The 21,232-nt window shown below is 39.4% G+C and overlaps 1 long non-coding RNA gene across 1 annotated transcript; it reads right to left on the bottom strand.

The window, feature by feature from the left end:
- Positions 1–18,150: 18,150 nt before the first annotated feature.
- LOC132626593 (uncharacterized) lies at positions 18,151–20,225 on the bottom strand. The gene is made up of 4 exons (XR_009577506.1): positions 20,097–20,225; positions 19,233–19,947; positions 18,971–19,015; positions 18,151–18,891 (listed from the first exon to the last, which is right to left on the bottom strand). It is a non-coding gene; the product is annotated as an uncharacterized LOC132626593 (long non-coding RNA).
- Positions 20,226–21,232: the final 1,007 nt, after the last annotated feature.

Below are 21,232 nucleotides of genomic sequence, written 5' to 3'. Positions count from 1 at the left end.
GTTATATACGCATTACCACCTGATCAGCTGGTGCACAGTGATGATGATGATGATATATGGATCGGGCCATACGTTTCTCGGCACTAACATATGATATATGGATCGGGCTGTACGTTCCTCGGCACTAACAACTATGTTATGACCTATGCATATCATACACCCTCAGTGGCACTTTTAGTTATACAGAGTTATGCAGATGTTCAGCCACAGATACATTCAGATGTTGAGTTTCGCTTCCATGTTTCGCATGTCTTTCATGATCTTATATATATTATTGTTTTTATCCTTACATACTCGGTACATTATCCTTACTGACTCCCCTATTGCTCGGGGGAAGGGGGGCCTGCGTTCATGCTCGCAGGTTCAGGTAGACAGACAGGCAGTCCAACTCAGTAGGACTTTCACTCAGCATTAGTCGGTGCGCTCCACTTGATCCGGAGCTGCAGTCCATTTTGGTATGTCATTTTGAGATGTACATGCATATATGGGTATGGCGGGGCCCTGTCCCGTCCTTTCTACAGTTTTCTATTCCATTAGAGGTCTGTAGACAGTTGTATGTAGTTGGCACGTGATATAGTCTCGTCAGCTCCCATTCTTTTGTTGTACAACATATGTAGCGGCCTTGTCTACTTGCACTGTTTTTTTCAGCATATATGCATATATATATATATATATATATATATATATATATATATATATATATATATATATATGCACAGATGGTTGACAGTACTTGATGGTGTTCTTGTATGAGTCAGCATGGTTCAGTTATAAGTCATATGGGCCACCCAGTTAGTCAATGATGTTCAGGTACGAGTATAGGGGTGCTTTGTCAATAGAGGTCAGGCACTCGTCACGACTCATTGGTTGGGTCATGACAACAGCAGGATTCCATCCCCACAAACCAACATCACATCTTTCAGCCTCGAGTCAGGCGCCGTAGCATGGGAGAACGTTTGAATTGTGGCACATCACATCAATTGTACTTTAGGATTGAAAAGTGTAGGTTTGGCATTGTTAAATATACTTTCTAGGGGAAGGAACCGGATCATCTCATCTTTGAGACTTGTAACCCTAGCAACTTTTTCTCCCGAGGAGAGCTTGAAACATATCTATTTTTACTCTTGAGGCTTGAACAAAATCTTACATATATTATCTACGATCTGTTTTCTTTCACCTTTATGATCATTTGTAGTCATCAATACCAAGCTATTGTGTTCAAAAGAGTTTGAGATTGGATACTATTCACTTGTCTTTAATCCTACTAAACAAAAAAATTCAGCTGTGAATCCTAAAATCATTTTTAGCGGTAAACAATATATATAGTAATAGCCAAGAAATTAGTACTGGTTTTTGATATATTTTTACAAAGGACACAAATCACAGCGGATGCCATCAGAAATGCAGATCAAATAGTCTCCCACAGAGGACCGACAAAGAAAAGAGAGAGAGAGAGAGAGACGACTTTTAAATTTGGAAACTTCTCAAATGTTAGTTGTTTACAGATTTCATTGTCCTTTTTTCTTTTTTACGTTTTTTGCACTTTTATTTATTTGCTGTTTGACCCTTTTCTTTTTGATTAATACGAAATAACCCCTCGTGATTTTAATTTTTATAAAAACAGATAATATATATTTACAGAGTAACAAATCACTTAAACACAATTTCTTTTTGCAGGAGGTGGGTCATGACAATGGTTAAAACATAGAATAAAAGATGTAACGAAATATAAGAGAGAAACTAAAATAAAAGAATGAGAAAGTATATTGAAGAAATCTAGCAGCAAAGACATGGAAAACCTTGATTTGAGAACTTATGGTTTGAAAAATCGGGATGTGTATGGTGTTTTTATTTGGCTGGAGTGTTGTTCTGTGGAAAAATACAAAAGTGAAGAATTCAATCGAGGCCAAGGTGAGTAGAACCCTCTCCGATTACAAGACCAAACCTTAAGCGGCTTCAACTTTTCCGTGGAGCCATCGGGTTCTTTTGATTCTGGTTTTCGGGATAACAAAACTATATCAGTTAAAGAATTTTTCTATATAAAATATAAGATTTGGACAAAAGTTACTGGGTTCTCGGGAACCCACACCGGACATTGTATATCCACCCCGGCATTCTTGTTATACATACAAAATGGCAACCAAATTGGAATTAATTCTCGTATAAGACGATCTTAACCTCAGTGTGTGGCCTATGAAAGTTATCTGTTATAATAAATTAGGTTATTCAAGGTCAGATGTAAAGACGCACTACGAAACTTTAGTGAATAGAAATGGCACGATCATTGTTTGCCAAAGGATTTCACACCTATAGCTTTTGTAACGGTATTACTTGTATTGCAGTTTCCTAGTAACTGCTAGGGTAATTTTGTAAATAGCCTACATGGGTAATTATATAATTTTCTCTCTTAGGTGACTAGGTTGTTATTAAGTCAGTTACCCTCTGTTTGGATGGTGGTTTCCCATGGTTCATTAATGTATAGTTTTGTATGAAATTACGTTTGTTTCCATTATTCTTAAAATTATGTGGTATGGTGTTGTAAACCCGTGGTTCATCCCATGGTTATATAACCATGAAAAGTCTCAATTTTTATCACCACGGATTTGGTGGTTTTTCCGTGGTTACATATTTCATTTCCCCATTATACCCTACCCTCCACCATCCACCCCACCCCACCCCACCCCACCCCCACGCTACCACTCACCCCTACTCCCACCCTCCACCATCCACCCCACCCTACCACTCACCACCCTACCACCCACCCCCACCCCACAACCACCCATGTTACCCCACCCACCCCTCCACCACCCACTACCCCCATCCTCATCCCACAACCACCCACTACCCCTCACCACCACTACCCCCACCCTCATCCCACCCACCCCTCCACCACCCCCACTCACTACCTACTTATTTTTTAAAGTTCCTATTTTATTCTCTACCTGAGTTGTATTAATATCTATAAACTAATTTCTAATTAAGAGTTAAGGGTATTTTAATAAACTTACAAGTTATTATACAGCACCATACAGTCAAACCAAACAATACAAATGTTATTAAACCACAACAAACAATACAGTCTATCTAAACATTGTGTTCATTAATACAGTACAATACAATACAACATCATATTGTACCATACCATACTGTACATTAATGAACCACGGGAAACAACCATCCAAACAGAGGGTTAAGGGTGGTTAATTAGGCTTACTGATTTGGTTATTGATATATACATGTACAAAGCTGTATAGTTCATTAGATTTTTCATTATGCAATTACGGTGATCATTTGCTTCCTGTTTTCGTCTTCCTCTCTTATTTCCTCATCATTTCTATCTTCACACGCTCTTCGTCCATGCTCGTATATGAATATGATTCATTGAGATCAATAAAAATTTGTGAAACACATGGTATCAGAACTTATATAATCTGAATTTAGGAATTTCTTCGAAGATAATAGAGAACAATCAAGAAATATAGTTTCCAGGTGTGGTGTAAATCCCTAGTTTCATGGCCGATAGAGTTCGATCATTGATCACAATCATCCGTTGTACTTGTATCCTCGAGATGGACCTGGTTCAATTTCGGTTGGGATTTTGTTCTCTGGAATGGACAATTACGCTATTTGGAGTCGAGCTATGAGGCTTTCCCTGCTAGGAAAGAACAAGCTCTGCCTTGTAGATGGTACTCTGATGAAGGATGATGTTGAACCAGATTTGCAAATGGTTTGCGAAAAGTGTAATGCTATCGTCACTTTTGGATTATGTGCAATGCCAGCAAGGAATTGCGCAATGAAATACTCTTCTCTTCAAGTGCTCAACCTACATGGCTAGATCTGAAAGAAAGGTTTGACAAGGTGAATGGATCTCTAATGTATCACCTGCATCGTGAAATCTTTAATCTGAATCAAGGTATTTTTCCTATTTCTGTATATTTTTCTCGCCTGAAAGGCCTTGGGGATGAATATGACTCGCTTATGCCACTTTCTTGTGGTTGTGAAAAATCAAAAGATTGTGTGATGCAATCAACAATTGTATCAGTTGCTTATGGGTTTAAATGTAGTTAAATTCTTTTAAAAACAAACTTGCCTAATGTGAACCAAGCTTATGCTACGATCCTTCGAAATGAAAGTCTGAAGATTGATTGCTGGTGGACAATTGAGAAATCACAGTGATCAGTCTACAACATTGTTAACATCTAAAGGGGGTCATTTTCTAAAGCAAAGAAAATGTATAATGTTGAATGTGATTGCTGCCATATAAAAGGACATATGAGGGGATCTGGCTCGTCTCCATTACACCTTCCCTCAATTTCCTCAAATGCACATTTAGATGAATGACATGTGTTCTATTTAAGTTTTAAAGGTTCAGATTATATCACAATAATAACTATTTTAACCATACTTAAGTGAATAAATTTTAAAAATTATCTCCAATTTTGGTAATAAAAAGATATTCCCCATAAATTTTGGCCATATCATTAACTTTATATTATATTCAATTATTAAAATTGTAGAACATGAACCTGATAACGTGTTGTTTGGCCTGATAAACATTAGTCTTCAAAAAATATTTTAGAAGATGGTTTTCTTTTATTTCACACACAAAAACAAGATAAAAAATATTCTAAATAACCAGATTTATTTTTGTTTCAAAATATTTTAGATAACCAGGTTTTTTATTTTTTTTAATTTTGCTTCAGAACATAGTAGTCGATTTATGTTTAATTTGACCCATACAAGAATCTCACAATTTTTTAGGGCTTTCTTGATGTGTTGAAAAAGTGTAACCCAAACCTTTTAGCTTAATGTTATACAGTTGTAACTTGTAATTAAAATATTAAAATTTATGATGAAATTAGTTGTTACCAAAATTTATGGGGAATATCTTTTTCTTATCAAAATTAGAGAATAATTTTTAACATTTATTCACTTAACTATGGTTAAATTCTTTGGTAGTGTGATATAATTTGGACCTTTAGAACTTAAATAGGACACATGTCACTCATTCAATTGTACACTTGAGGAAATGGAGGGAAGATGTAATGGAGAGGACTCGGATTCATACGAGGGATACTTGTTACCGGTTAATGAAGTGTGAATTTTGTAACCGGAAGGGTCGCTTGAAAGGGACTTGCAATAAAATAATAGGGTATCCTGCTGATTGTTAAATCTAAAAGAAAAGCAAAACATATTTATTGGTGGTACTTCTTAATCATTTTTTTTGCACGGATTGCCCTTCTTTTGGGGTGGTCTTTAAATTCTGCCCCTCATATATGTGTTTTTTAAGTTTTGCCCTTCGCTTGGATACCTGAGGTTCTGGGTTCGAACCCCCGCTCAAGCATAAAATAAAAAAATAATTTCACAAGGCAGAGCTGGGGGGAATGTATGCCGGATTCGGCATTCAATCCTTAAGGAAAAACTAAAGTTATGCCGGAGGGGGCAGACTTTGCCTTGAGACATATATATATATATATATATTTTTAACTTTTCAAGGCAAACTTTTAATTATGCCTTAAGGAAAAGTTCCGTCATATGTGGCATACTTTTAGTTATGCCTTAACTAAAAGTGTACCTCATAAAATATAACAAAAAGTATGCCCCATAAGACGGAATTTTTCCTTAAGGCATAACTAAAAGTTTGCCTTAAGGAAAAGTTCTGTCTTATGAGGCATACTTTAGGTTATGCCTTAGTTAAAAGTCTGCCCCATAAGGCATAGTTCCTTAAGGAAAAGTTTTGCCCCATAAGGCATAACTAAACTATGCCTTGAGGAAAAGTTATGCCCCCTCCGGCATAACTTTAGTTTTTCCTTAAGGACTTTATGCCGGATCCGGCATACAATCCTTAAGGAAAAACTAAAGTTATGCCGGAGAGGGCAGACTTTGCCTTGAGACATATATATTTTATTTTATTTTTACTTTTCAAGGCAAACTTTAATTATGCCTTAAGAAAAGGTTCCGCCTTATGGGGCATACTTTTAGTTATGCATTAACTAAAAGTGTGTCCCATAAAATATAACTAAAAGTATGCCCCATAAGGCGGAACTTTTCCTTAAGGCATAACTAAAAGTTTGCCTTAAGGAAAAGTTTTGCCCTATAAGGCATAACTAAACTATGCCTTGAGGAAAAGTTATGCCCCCTCCGGCATAACTTTAGTTTTTCCTTAAGGACTTTATGCCGGATCCTGCATACACTCCCTCCAGCCTTGCCTTGCGAAATTATTTTTTTATTTTATGCCTGAGCGCCCAGAACCTCAGGTATCCAAGCTAAGGGCAAAACTTAAAGACCACAAATATGAGGGGCAAAATGTTACACCTCGAAAAATTTCCCGTTGGAACGCAAGTAAATGAACTAGTGATGCATGCAAATGGATGTGGATGATTAAAATGAGAAGTCTAAGAAATATGAGAAGTTGCAGATTTGCAACTGCCCAGTGGTCGTAAAGTGCTAGGACGGACCGTAAATTGGTATACGGTCCGTAAACTGGCAGTCGTAAATTGGCATGCAAGAACTTCAACATTCTGCCAGTCGAGCAATGGTATAATACGGCCTGGAATACGGACCGTAAAGTGATTTACGGCCTGTAAACCATGGTCGTAAATCACCATGCAAGCAGTCCCAGTTTCTGGTTTTGAAAAGGTTAAAGACGACCGCGATGGACGGTCCGTAAACTGAAGGACGGGTCGTAAACTCAGTTTACGACCACTGTTCACCTCAGCACAGATTTCTCAAGTCATTAAATAAGGGGACCAAGACTTGTTTTATTTCATTTCAACATTACACCCCTCTCTCTCTAAGAACCTCTCTCTACATTTATTATACAAGTTTTCAAGGATATTTGAGGATCAACAACATTAAACAAGTGAATCAAGAGTAAGGAAAACATCAAAGATCATTCAAAGTCAAGAAATCCAAATGGAGATAAACTAGGGTTTTGCTCAAGGAGGAGTATTATCAACTAAAGCTTGTTCCTACAACATCTAAGGTAAGATTCATGATATTTATATAATGTTTAAGATATTGGAGAGTTGAAATGCATGGAGTGTAGAAAATATGGTCAACTAGGTCATGAAGGATGAATAGTGACATTTTGAGAAATAGTTTGAATTGAATTATGAACGTTGTTGTGTTGTGATATGAATGTGTTATAAATGGTATTAAGATCATAAACTAGACACTTTAGAAGAATGGACGAAGTTGGGTGTTATGACCATGAATGTGGGTGAATTAGCGGCAAATTGAGGAATCTAGATAATGTGGATAATGTGAATGACTAATGGCCATTGTTATGATATTAATAAAGGTATAAAGCTAGCATTAGAAGGGAGCGTGCGAGTGTAGAATAGTTCGACGAAAAGGTATGTAAGGCTAACCCTTCTTTCATAAGGCATGGTTCTTTGGCCAAACTCTTAAATCTTCTATATGAGTATGTTGTCTCCAAATGATTGATATTCCTAGCTCATAAGCTCACGATCCTTGATATGTACTACGATTGTACTACACACCTCATGTGACGAGTAAGCCCATGATATAGAAGTAACGATAATGATGATGATAGTAATAATGATGATAATAATAATAATGATGTTAAAGGTGCCTACGGGCTAGTATACTTATATGTGCCTATGAAGGGCTATAATGAAACCCCGAGCTTATAACGCCGGGTAGAATATATGTATATGAATATGTATAAAGTATGTATACGATTACGAAACGCGCGCACACCTCTGCAGATGGTACGTATAACCCTGAAGCCTTGGTAGGGCCAGGTATGAGTAACCTTGAGCCTTGGTTGGCCAAGTATGTATGAAACACCGATCCTATGAGGTCGGGTATGCTATGTAAATGCTATGTATATGAAATGACTATGTATATAAAATTAATATGAATGTGAGCATGAATATGAATAAGGACATGTATACGAATACGAGCACAAGTATTGTACGAGTACTATTATGGAACACGGATGAGGATGTATGTATACAAATATGTATGAGAAATGGAAAGTTCATATGAAAGGAAAGTAAGTGTCATGATGATGATATTATTGTCTCCCCCTCCTATGCTATTTCATATGTTGTTCATTATGCTTATACATCGATGTTGATCATACTTTACATACTCAGTACATTCTTCGTACTGACGTCCTTTTGTTTGTGGACGCTGCGTCATGCCCGCAGGTGCACAGGGAGACAGACTTGATCCATAGCTGCTTATTCAGAGATTACATAGCAGAGCTCCACTTCCTTCGGAGCCATAGCTTTTGGGTACTCATTCTTTTGTGTACATATTTATGGGCATAGCGGGGTCCTGTCCCACTCATGTGTTATGTCATACTCTCTTTAGAGGCTCGTAGTCACGTGTATATAGTTAGATATGTCTGGCCTTGTCGGCCTATGTTTTGTATATCATTTCGTTGGCCTCGTCGGCCCATGTACATTGATGTGGCATAGACGCCTATGATGACTAAAGATGTTGTCGTCCAATGGGACTAGTTTGACGAATGAATGGAAATGTATGTCTAATTATGTGGCTCACCTAAATGTAAGCATAAGATTAAGCTAAGGGGGGTGCCCGGGTAGGCTAGCACCGGGTGCTCGTCGCGGCCCCCTAGTCGGGTCGTGACAAAAGTGGTATCAGAGCAGTTCAGTCCTAAGGTGTGTCTATGAGCCGTGTCTAGTAGAGTCTTGGTTATGGGTGTGTTGCGCGCCACACTTATAAACAAGAAGCTGCGGACATTTTAGGAATGATTGACCTTCTTTCTTCATAAGGATCGTGCGATAGAGCTATGATGTAAGAAATTCTTGTTCCTTAATCGTGTGTTGTGTATTTCAGAGATGCCTAAAAAGAAAAAGGCTACAACAGCCCAAAAGGGCAAGACGGTGGCAGAAAAGCGGGCCGAAAGAGCACCGCCACCGGTAGTAGAGACAAGTGAGTCCCAGAGTGCGGCTCAATCTCAGTCCTCCCAGACAGTACCTATTTCTGAGGAGCGTGAGGGAGCCTCAACCCCAGCTCTAGCACCTCCACCAAATGCTTCGGGCCAAGATGTAAAAGAGGCCATTACTTTGTTGACTCAATTGGTTGTGGCCCAGGCTCAGAGACACAGTTCAGGGTATGGTGATAGGGCTGTTAGTGCAAGGGCCCGTGACTTTATTACTTTAAACCCTCCGGAATTCTTTGGGTCAAAGCCGGAGGAGGATCCCAGGATTTTATTGATGGTATGCTAAGGACGCTCCGGTTGATACATGCTTCAGACACCGAGTCGGTAGAGCTAGCATCATATAGATTGAGAGATGTCTCGATCTAGTGGTATACGGTATGGATGGCTTCACAGGGAGCCAATGCACCTCCCCCGATATGGCAAGAGTTCGTTGATGCTTTTCTCCGTCATTATATGCCTCCAGAAATTCGGCGAGCTAGGGCCGATAAATTCTTGAACTTGAGGCAAGGTAGTATGAGTGCCCTAGAGAATAGCCTCCGCTTTAACTCCTTGGCTAGGTATGCTTCGGCCATGGTAGCGGATATGGGTGACCGGGTACACCGATTTGTAAAGGGCCTAGGGCCACACTTGATGGATAAATGCTTGACTGCGTCCCTCCAGGACGTTATGGATATTGCACGCATTCAGGCACATGCTCAGAACTTAGAAGAAAGCCTACAGCAGCGAAGAGGTGAACGTGAGCAAGATCGGGGACATAATAAGAGGGACAGATCTTCAGGCCCGATGAGTGAGTCCAGAGGCGGACATAGGCAGCAGTTCCCTAGACATTCGGGCTATTCTATGACTAATGCACCTCCACGGTTTTCAGGCCAGAGATTCGATAGGTCTGCTCGTTCAGGGCCGAGTCCGAGTTATTCAGGACCTCAGTTTAGGGATGATTCAGGCCAGTCAAGGACACCCGTGCCACGATGCTCCCAATGTGGGAAGTTGCATTGGGGTCAGTGCCTATCAGGTTCAGATGTTTGCTATTCATGCGGTCGACCAGGCCATATTATGCGTGATTGCCCCTCAGTACATGGTAGAGGTATGACCCAGCCATCAGGATCGGTAGTCAGATCTTCGGCATCTGTATGCCCTACAGGACCAGGTTCACATGTGCCAGTCGGCCATGGTAGAGATAGAGGCGGAGCTCCCAGTACTAGCGGTCCTCAGCACCGTATTTATGCTTTGGCTGGACGCCAAGATCTTGAGTCTTCTCCTGATGTGGTCACAGGTATATTATCGATATTCTCTCATGATGTATATGCTTTGATTGATCCGGGCTCCACATTATCATATGTTACTCCATATATCGTGGGTCAATTTATAGTCAAGCCGGAGTCGATCAAACCTTTTGAGGTGTCTACACCCGTGGGTGAATCGGTAATAGCTAGCCGAGTATATCAGGATTGTGTAGTTATGATTTGTGACCGTCGTACCATGATTGATTTGCATGAGCTAGAAATGGTAGACTTTGATGTTATTATGGGCATGAATTGGTTGGCTTCTTGTTATGCCAATGTTGATTGTAGAATGAAAATGATTCGTTTCCAATTTCCGGGAGAACCAGTCTTAGAATGGAAAGGGAATTCGGCGTCACCAAAAGGTAGGTTTATTTCCTATCTAAAGGCAAGGAAGATGATCACGAAAGGTTGTATTTATCATCTACTGCGAGTTCAAGATATTGAAGCTGAATCGCCGACTCTTCAGTCAGTTCCCGTAGTGAATGAATTTCCGGATGTGTTTCCGGAAGAGCTTCCAGGCCTTCCTCCCGAGCGGGAGATTGATTTTGCCATTGATGTGTTGCCAGGCACTAAGCCTATATCTATTCCCCCATATAGAATGACACCCGCATAATTGAAAGAGTTGAAGGAGCAACTGAAAGACCTGCTTGATAAAGGCTTCATTAGGCCTAGTTCATCCCCGTGGGGAGCACCCGTATTGTTTGTCCAAAATAAAGATGGCTCCCTGAGAATGTGCATTGATTATAGGCAATTGAATAAAGTAACGATTAAGAATAAATATCCTCTCCCGAGGATTGATGATTTGTTTGATCAATTGCAAGGTGCCAAATGGTTTTCAAAGATCGATTTGAGGTCCGGGTATCATCAAGTGAGAGTTAGGGAGAAAGACATCCCTAAGACATCTTTTAGAACGAGATATGGTCATTTTGAATTCCGGGTAATGTCATTTGGGATAACTAATGCGCCAGCGGTGTTTATGGATTTGATGAATAATGTGTTCAGGCCCTTCCTGGATTTGTTTGTGATAGTATTTATCGATGACATCTTGGTGTATTCTAGATCCGAGGCAGAACATGCGGATCATTTACGTATTGTACTTGGAGTTCTTCGAACTTGAGAGTTATTTGCAAAGTTTTCCAAATGTGAGTTCTGGTTGAACTCAGTGGCATTTTTAGGGCATATCGTTGCAGCTGATGGTATTCGAGTGGATAGTCAAAAGATTGAGGCCGTGAAAACTTGGCCGAGGCCCACAACTCCTACAGAGGTTCGTAGCTTTCTGGGCTTAGCAAGTTATTACAGGAGATTCGTTGAAGGTTTTTCTTCTATTTCGGCACCACTCACAAAGTTGACACAGAAATCGGCAAAGTTTCAGTGGACAAATGCTTGCGAGCGTAGTTTCCAAGAGTTAAAGGGTCGATTGACTTCTGCCCCAGTTCTGACACTTCCAGAGGGATTGGAAGGATACGTTGTTTATTGCGATGCTTCAGGTGTTGGGATAGGCTGTGTATTGATGCAACATGGCAAAGTGATTGCGTATGCCTCAAGGCAATTGCGGAAACATGAGCAGAATTATCCTACCCATGATCTAGAATTGGTCGCGGTGGTTCATGCCTTAAAGATATGGAGACATTATTTATATGGTGCCCACGTGGATATTTATACAGATCATAAGAGTCTTCAGTATATCCTCAAGCAGAAAGAGTTGAATTTGCGGCAACGACGATGGTTAGAATTGCTAAAATACTATGATGTTGATATCCTGTACCACCCCGGAAAGGCAAATGTTGTGGCTGATGCTCTCAGCCGTAGGTCGATGGGAAGTCTAAGTGATGTACAACCAGAAAAGAAAGAGATGGCCCGTGAGCTCCAACAGTTAGCTAGCCTAGGAGTTCGATTAGTGGACTCAGGTAGCAGTGGAGCTACTATTCAGAATTCGGCAGTTTCGTCGCTAGTAGCAGAGGTGAAGGAGCGACAATATGAGGATCCCATACTAATGCAGTACAGAGATACGCTCCCTCAGAAAGAGGAGTCAGCATTTGATATTTCAGGAGACGGAGTTCTCCGATGCCGAGGCAGACTATGTGTCCCTGATGTGGCAAGTCTACGCCACCAGATATTGAGAGAGGCTCACTGTTCCCGTTACTCTGTTCACCCCGGAGCGACAAAAATGTATCATGATCTTAAGTCCATATATTGGTGGAATGGGATGAAGAGAGATGTAGCGGAATTTGTAGCTCAATGTCCTAATTGTCAACAAGTGAAAATCGAGCACCAAAAGCCGGGTGGATTGTTGCAAGCCATAGAAATCCCAACTTGGAAGTGGGAGGAGATTAATATGGACTTCATTTCAGGGTTACCCCGTTCCCGACGTAAGTATGATTCCATATGGGTGATTGTGGATAGACTCACCAAGTCAGCTCATTTCTTACCGGTCAGAACGACCTATGTGGCAGAAGATTATGCAAGGCTTTACCTTAAAGAGATAGTGAGACTTCATGGTGTTCCAGTGTCTATTATCTCCGATAGAGGGACTCAGTTTACAGCTAAGTTTTAGAGGTATTTCCAAGAGGTTTTAGGGACCCAAGTGCGCCTTAGCACGACATTTCACCCACAGACCGATGGGCAAGCTGAACGCACTATTCAGACTCTTGAGGATATGTTACGAGCATGTATGATAGACTTTGGAGGAAATTGGGATGATCATTTGCCACTCATTGAATTCGCCTACAATAATAGTTATCATTCTAGTATTCAAATGGCACTGTATGAGGCCTTATATGGGCGGAAGTGTAGATCCCCGATTGGGCGGAAGTGTAGATCCCCGATTAGGAGAGGCTTAGTTGATAGGGCCAAACTTGGTTCAGCAAGCCATAGAGAAAGTTAAGTTCATAAAGGATCGGTTGTTAGCGGCTCAAAGTCGTCAAAAGTCCTATGCGGATAATCGTCAAAGAGACTTGGAGTTCGAAGTGAAAGATTGGGTATTCTTGAAGGTGTCGCCGATGAAGGGCGTTATGAGGTTTGGCAAAAAGGGGAAACTTAGTACCCGGTATATTGGGCCATATGAAATTGTACGAAAGATAGGCAAACTGGCCTATGAGCTAGACCTACCTCCGTAATTGGAGTCAGCCCATCATGTATTTCATGTCTCGATGCTTCGGAAATGTATTAGAGATCCTACTAGGATCGTCCCGGTAAATGGTGTGCAAGCGACAAAGAAATTGACTTATGAAGAGATACCCATTGCCATATTAGACAAGCAAGTACGGAGGCTTAGGAATAAAGAAGTGGCCTCAGTTAAGGTTCTATGGAGAAGTAGTAAACGAGAGGAAATGACATGGGAAGCAGAAGAGAGTATGCGATCTAAATACCCACATTTATTTCAGCCCTTGGAAGAAGTCCGAGATGAGACGTCAAGATCATAAGGTATGCATGTTTTCCTTTTATGCTTTTTAGGTCGTGTGTGGCCAAATTTTTATGCTATTATGTTGTGGCCCTGTGAGGCATCCATATTATGGGTTGTTGTGACAGGATGATAGCGTCATATGATAGGGGAAACTCTGGCGAAATTTTTATAGAATCCCCGAAGACTTTAACATTCGAGGACGAATGTTCTTAAGGGGGGGGGGGGGGGGCAGAATGTTACAGCTCAGAAAATTTCCCGTTGGAACGCAAGTAAATGAACTAGTGATGCATGCAAATGGATGTGGATGATTAAAATGAGAAGTCTAAGAAATATGAGAAGTTGTAGATTTGCAACTGCCCAGTGGTCGTAAAGTGCTAGGACGGACCGTAAATTGGTATACGGTCCGTAAACTGGCAGTCGTAAATTGGCATGCAAGAACTTCAACATTCTGCCAGTCGAGCAATGGTATAATACGACCTGGAATACGGACCGTAAAGTGATTTACGGCCCGTAAACCATGGTCGTAAATCACCATGAAAGCAGTCCCAGTTTCTGGTTTTGAAAAGGTTAAAGTCGACCGCGATGGACGGTCCGTAAACTGAAGGACGGGTCGTAAACTCAGTTTACGACCACTGTTCACCTCAGCACAGATTTCTCAAGTCATTAAATAAGGGAACCAAGACTTGTTTTATTTCATTTCAACATTACACCCCTTCTCTCTAAGAACCTCTCTCTACATTTATTATACAAGTTTTCAAGGATATTTGAGGATCAACAACATTAAACAAGTGAATCAAGAGTAAGGAAAACATCAAAGATCATTCAAAGTCAAGAAATCCAAATGGAGATAAACTAGGGTTTTGCTCAAGGAGGAGTATTATCAACTAAAGCTTGTTCCTACAACATCTAAGGTAAGATTCATGATATTTATATGATGTTTAAGATATTGTAGAGTTGAAATGCATGGAGTGTAGAAAATATGGTCAACTAGGTCATGAAGGATGAATAGTGACATTTTGAGAAATAGTTTGAATTGAATTATGAACGTTGTTGTGTTGTGATATGAATGTGTTATAAATGGTATTAAGATCATGAACTAGACACTTTAGAAGAATGGACGAAGTTGGGTGTTATGACCATGAATGTGGGTGAATTAGAGGCAAATTGAGGAATCTAGATAATGTGGATAATGTGAATGACTAATGGCCATTGTTATGATATTAATGAAGGTATAAACGCTAGCATTGGAAGGGAACGTGCGAGTGTAGAATAGTTCGACGAAAAGGTATGTAAGGCTAACCCTTCTTTCATATGGCATGGTTCTTTGGCCAAACTCTTAAATCTTCTATATGAGTATGTTGTCTCCAAATGATTGATATTCCGAGCTCATAAGCTCACGATCCTTGATATGTACTATGATTGTACTACGCACCTCATGTGACGAGTAAGCCCATGATATAGATGTAACGATAATGATGATGATAGTAATAATGATGATAATAATAATGATGTTAAAGGTGCCTACAGGCTAGTATACTTATATGTGCCTATGAAGGGCTATAATGAAACCCCGAGCTTATAACGCCGGGTAGAATATATGTATATGAATATGTATAAAGTATGTATACGATTACGATACGCGCGCACACCTCTGCAGATGGTACGTATAACCCTGAAGCCTTGGTAGGGCCAGGTATGAGTAACCTTAAGCCTTGGTTGGCCAAGTATGTATGAAACACCGGTCCTATGAGGTCGGGTATGCTATGTAAATGCTATGTATATGAAATGACTATGCATATAAAATGAATATGAATGTGATAAGACTATGTGCCATGAATACGAATAAGGACATGTATACGAATACGAGCACATGTATTGTACGAGTACTATTATGGAACACGGATGAGGATGTATGTATACAAATATGTACGAGAAATGGAAAGTTCCTATGAAAGGAAAGTAAGTGTCATGATGATGATATTATTGTCTCCCCCTCCTATGCTATTTCATATGTTGTTCATTATGCTTATACATCGTTGTTGATCATGCTTTACATACTCAGTACATTCTTCGTACTGACGTCCTTTTGTTTGTGGACGCTGCGTCATGCCCGAAGGTGCACAGGGAGACAAACTTGATCCATAGCTGCTTATTCAGAGATTACATAGCAGAGCTCCACTTCCTTCGGAGTCATAGCTTTTGGGTACTCATTCTTTTGTGTACATATTTATGGGCATAGCGGGGTCCTGTCCCGCTCATGTCTTATGTCATACTCTCTTTAGAGGCTCGTAGTCACGTGTATATGGTTAGATATGTCTGGCCTTGTCGGCCTATGTTTTGTATATCATTTCGTTGGCCTCGTCGACCCATGTACATTGATGTGGCATAGACGCCTATGATAATTAAAGATGTTGTCGTCCAATGGGACTAGTTTGACGAATGAATGGAAATGTATGTCTAATTATGTGGCTCACCTAAATGTAAGCATAAGAGTAAGCTAAGGGAGGTGCCCAGGTGGGCTAGCACCGGGTGCTCGTCGCGGCCCCCTAGTCGGGTCGTGACACAAAATTTAAAGACCGCAAATATGAGGGGCAAAATTTAAAGACCACCCCAAAAGAAGGGCAATTCTGCGAATTTCCCCTTCATAATAAGAAGGGAACCAGCTGGTTGGACCAACACTTGTTTCAAGGTAAATTGAAACATAAATTATTTTGTATTTTGAAAGATAAAAATCTTATAGTAATCCGTTTCTTTACTATGTTAATAGATTTAAAGATATTTCAGTTCTTTTAACAGAGTATCACTTGTTTACCAAACACATCAATATTTTTAACAGAATATCACTTGTTTACAAAACACATCAATGTTTTTTTTTTCTAACTTCAGTACTTATATTCATACGCCTAACTTGTTAGAGTTTATCCTGAATTCATTACCGTATTTGAATTATACCACAATTGTGTTTTAATTCAAAAAGATTTTCTTGCCGGAAAAAGCTAAATTTCCTCAGTGGAAAATGACTCTACCATATCTATCCTTTTTTTGGAGGAAAGTTTTGGACTTCTATAAATAAAAAATACTTTCTTCTTATACACAACACAGTACCATCGACAATATAGTCATTAAAGAGTTTTGTTTAGGGTGAGATTATTCTCTCAATAGGTTTTATGCTATTTATATTAGTTTTCTCATACAGACTATATATATTAAAATATTATACTTCTTTTAGTATAGTATTCTTTGTTGTCTGATTTACTGTCGTTCAAGATTTTGCAATTGTTAGCCGCCCTATCGATCCCAATATAACTCTTTATTTTTTAAATCAATTTCAGCATTTAAAAAGTGACATTTATCACTTAGTAGAATTAGAGGTGTCAAAATGGGCTGGCCCAGCCCAGCCCTAAAGGGCCAAAGAATTAAATGGGCTAGGACGGGCTGGTCCTTTTAATTGAAGGGCCTGCAAAATGGCAGCCCAACCTAGCCCTAAGCGGGCTGCGGGCTAGGACGGGCTAGCCCTTTCAGTTTTTTCATCTTTCGAAATAACATTTTCTAAGTGATTTTTGGTACAATTTGAAAATGAAACTTTTGCAATATGAAAAAGAATCTTCTACCACCCATTTTTGTGCAAATCCATATCATAGAAGAAAAATTCAAGAGAACAAATATAAATTATTATTTTAATCACTAATTCAGATCACGTTCAAAAAAAATTAAACATAATATAAATTTTAAGACTAAAAAGTATTACTCCAGTTTCTAATTACTACTTCGTAGAAGTATATTCTTTTTTCTCATTACTTTTTATCTTTTTGTTTAATTTACTTATAGTTTTTTTTTAAAATTAATTTATTTATTATTCTTTTCTGGCCTCAACACTACTAAAAAAAGAGGATTTCCCGACCTCAAAAAATGGCTATTACCGACCTCATGAGGTCGGTTTTCTCAAAAAACCGACCTCAAGCTTAGGTCGGCAAACAGTGGGTCGAAAATTTTACCGACCTCATGAGGTCGGTATAGTAATATATTATTTTTTTTTACAAAATCATTACCGACCTCACAGGGTCGGTATATTGACTTATTTTTTATTTTATTTTTAAACTTTCTGACCTCACGAGGTCGGTATAGACAAAATAATTTTTGTTCATTTAATTATACCGACCTCATTAGGTCGGTTAATTATATGAATAATATAATTATATGAGTTTATCAACATCATGAGGTCGGTAATTTATATGAATATATAATATTGTTTTAGATTACAGACCACGTGAGGTCAGTATATTGCAATTTCTGAACTTTTTTACAAAAACCCAACCTCATGAGGTCGGTAATTTGCAGTTTCTGGGAATATTTTACAGAAAACCGACCTCATGAAGTCGGTAATTTTCAGTTTCTGGGAATATTTTGCAGGAGACCGACCTCATGAGGTCGGTAATTTACAATTTCTGGAAATATTTTGCAGGATACCGACCTCATGAGGTCGGTATTCTGCAAAAACATTGGTAGGATCTAGCTGCTTTTGCAACTGCCCACCTGTCAAGATGAAAACAATTTTATACTCAAGTAAAACCAGCTCAAATAGCTGCCAACAATTCACCAAACTAATACAAATACATAAAATATTAAACAACTTCAACAATTAAAAAAGGAAGTGTTACACGATTTAGTCTACTTTTTCAAACTCTATGTCATTACTCCACATATGATAGAACCAAAAGAAAACATTTCAATTAATAGAAGGTTAAATAGCTTCCAATTCATTTCCAGGAACCAACAAGACAAAGATACAGTAATTTGTGTGGGAAAATATATCAAACAAACCAACAACAATAAGCAAAAGGACTAGACAAGTATTAACTAAAGGTCTCTTCTGTCAGTCCTCACAAATCACTCACAACAACAACAAAAAAAAAAAAAAACAACAACAACAAAAAAAAAAAAGGAAAACAAATAAAAAAGATAATCAAGCTCCGCCTCAATTCCAAACTAGTTGGGGTCAGTAACAGATGAAACATGAGAACTCTCCGCGGGTCACCCATCGTAGTACTATTCTTGCCCACGCACATTTGAAGTTCTGACAGGATCCGGTGCATAAGTGTTAGTATGATTCCATCCCTCAAAAAGATTAATTTTTACACCAGCTATCAATCGAAGACAACCTCAACTCAAGTAGTTCTTTCATCTTAGCACCTTATCTCGTACGAACCAGCTTTAGTGATATAACGAACCCACTCAACTGTGTTGTAGCCACTCTTCTCCCACACCTGCACAGAACTGACTTACATGAAGCAGATATCATACCAAAAGGAGACCACTATTGAATTGTAAGTTTGGCAAACATACCTTAAGAAACCGAACACGCAAACCAGATGCTGTAAACATGGGAATCTGCAAAGCACAAAAAATTCGTCATGAACTCTAGCACCAATAGAATAAACCATTGTAAAACAAGGAAAGAATGCCATTGTCGAAATTAATTTACCCCCCCCCCCCCCCCTCCCCTTCTTCTGACAAAAAGCCGTCCAAAAGATCCATACAAGGGATAAAGAAAATCGTCAACTTAAGCGAACACAGTTATCAGGTCTCTCAGGAGGGAAATATTTACCTGAAATTCCATCTGAATTAGCGACCAAGTCAAGGACTTCTTCTCTGTGATTGTCGAAATTAACTCAACCTCAGCACTCAATGTTAACTCAGTTTGTCCCGGAAATTTTCTTATCCTGCACCAAGTTGTCCATATTGAAGATCTGTTTTTGAAGAAGCTAGCTCTAATGCAAAAGAATGTACATTACATGATTAAGTAAATGAATACTCACTTCCAGACCAAACAGTCAATGGCTGGTGTCACGACCCAACCCCGTAGGCCGTGACTAGTGCCCGAGCTGGGCACTCGTACACACACTAACTAAAATCAGCATACAAATGACTTATACAGATACAAAGGTCAGACGTCGTCGCAAACTGTCATATACAAACATATCTTCCACACGGAAGCCGGCCAGGCTGTCATAAAACACATCATCCCAAAATATACATATACGAGCCAATAAGGATACCACGGCGAATGGATCCGCCCAAAACATAAATCACACAGACATAGCTGGACAATAACCACACACAACCCACATACATGTCTACAGACCTCTAAGAGCAACAACAGAATCACATGACGGGACAGGGCCCCGCCGTACCCTTGAATAGGCGTACATATATGCAACGGAAGAGTTTGTACCAAAATATAGGCTCCGGAACAAGGGAGCGCTCCAAGATAGCAGAGTGGATACCCTAAGCTGGCGGATCACCAAATCGAGCGTCTGTATCTGCGGGCATGAAACGCAGCCCCCGAAGAAAGGGGGTCAGTACGAAATATGTACTGAGTATGTAAAGCATGAAGTTCTGTAAACAGGATTATAACCGGAACAAGAGGTACAAAAAATAAATACAATATGCAGAATATCAAAATGCTTACTTGAAACATAAATCATGCATGTCAGGAACGGTGTCCAGTCCCTTGCGGGACCCGGGGAACGTGGTCGCCATCCCGACTTCGGCGCCACACACATCATACACCAGAAGATTTGCTCCGTAATCTCCGTAACACATATATATGGTGCCCGGCTCTCTAGCAAGGGGCTCAATGAACCATGAACACATCATAACTCCGGAATATATATATATATATATATATATATATATATATATATGGAACCCAGCCCTCAAGCAAGGGACACGGTGAACCATACGCACGATACATACCGGCCCGGGACTCGGCGAAAGATGTAACAGCCATATGCACGAGCAGAGTAGTGAGAAACTATATGCAATTTAAAACATTTTCAAAGACTCGATAGAGTAATCAAACCGAGCTATCATTGGAACCCAAGACAATAGTCAAATCGAGTTTCCTTCGAACGTCACTCGGGAACTGTTATAGCCCGCATATTGAACGTTTGGAAATTCCAAAGCCATCGTGGAAAGTTAGGGGCGAAATCATTTTCAAAAAATTATTTCAATATACGAGTGGTTGAAAATATTATTTATGATTATTATTAGAATGGAAATGATGAGAAAGGTTAAGGGCAAAAGGAAAAATTCGTGAAATGATCAATGGGAATAATGTGAAAGCTTAAGGGCAAAATGGGAATTTTGAAGAAAGTCGAGGGGCGAAATGGGAATTTTATACAAGTCTTGAAAATTCCCTAAAAATGGCCAAGTGGCCGAAAAAAAAAAGAATAAAATAAAACGATGACAAAATAAGTCATCTTAATTCAAGAAAATTCTAGAAAAATAAAAGGGAAAAAAGGAAAGAAAAATCTAGAGAGGGAAGGAATGTGCCCCTCACATGATTGTATATATATATATGTTATCTTCCAATCCAAGAAGAACAAGAACAAAGAACAAAAAAAAAAGGGGAAAGAAAAAGAGAGGGTGAGGTTCGGCCAACCCATGGCAAATTTGACCATGGGAAATCTTGTTCCAAAAATTGTTTTCTTGTGGTATCTCCACTAATTCAAGGGTCCTCTACAACGTAGCATAATTGTTTCGGAAGGTAAGTCATCTGTTTCGTCGTTTCCTCATTCGAGGCAAGTTGAGAAGTTGAAGAGG

Source organism: Lycium barbarum, chromosome 2, assembly GCF_019175385.1.
Source record: "Lycium barbarum isolate Lr01 chromosome 2, ASM1917538v2, whole genome shotgun sequence".
In the NCBI taxonomy this organism is placed as follows: Eukaryota; Viridiplantae; Streptophyta; class Magnoliopsida; order Solanales; family Solanaceae; genus Lycium; species Lycium barbarum.
The sequence above is the reverse complement of the archived record's forward strand: the minus strand, read 5'-3'. Positions and strand labels throughout refer to the sequence as shown.